Raw genomic sequence first — 769 nt, 5'->3', positions numbered from 1 at the left:
GTGGGCCTGGAAGTTCATGTTTCCACAGAAAACAAGGGAAGCCAGATGATGCACTGATGTTTTGTAAGAAAACAAATATCCAGACATCTCACCCCTACTTTAAAGATCCCATTGTGCACTGATTGGAAATAGTGAAGCTTCTGGAGCAAAAGCTGAGAGGCCTTGGGGAGCCAACACTGAGCCCTGATGGGGAAATAGAGTCCAAGTGAGCAGATGAGCTCGGGACGCTGCCTCCGCACAGGCAGACAGCTGGGGAGAAGCTCCTCTGCGGGACCTGGGTAATGAGGAAATGCCATGAATCAATCATTGAAACTTGGATGGTCATTAACTGAACATGGTGATGGATCTAACCTCAACTGCTAAGAAAGCAGCCCTATCCTTGTGCAGAACTGAACTTTACCCCACGAGAGAAGAAAGGCAAGTGGTTGACACATCAGCCACCTAATGGCCTATTTGAAAGCAGGATGCAGGCAGCTCGAAGGCAGGAGGGAAATCCAAAATCCACGGAAATCCCATATGCTGTGCAGCTGGGTCACAGAAGAGGTTTCCTGTGACTGCCAAAGAGGAACATGGAAAAGGGGAAAACCCTAAAAAAAAAAAAAAAAAAAAAAGCTGTTTGGCCACTTTTCTTTTGGACAGATTATTCCCTGTTTCTTTTGGACACATGCCTAAATAACACTGAGAGGAGAGTGCTCATGGCCAGAGCTAAGTGGCAGTGTTTGGTTTCCACCCCCTCCCTGGCAGGGAATATAAAAAGCCACACCTGAAA

The sequence above is a fragment of the Rhinolophus ferrumequinum genome, chromosome 9 (assembly GCF_004115265.2).
Source record: "Rhinolophus ferrumequinum isolate MPI-CBG mRhiFer1 chromosome 9, mRhiFer1_v1.p, whole genome shotgun sequence".
Taxonomy (NCBI): domain Eukaryota; kingdom Metazoa; phylum Chordata; class Mammalia; order Chiroptera; family Rhinolophidae; genus Rhinolophus; species Rhinolophus ferrumequinum.
This window is presented reverse-complemented; position numbering follows the sequence as displayed.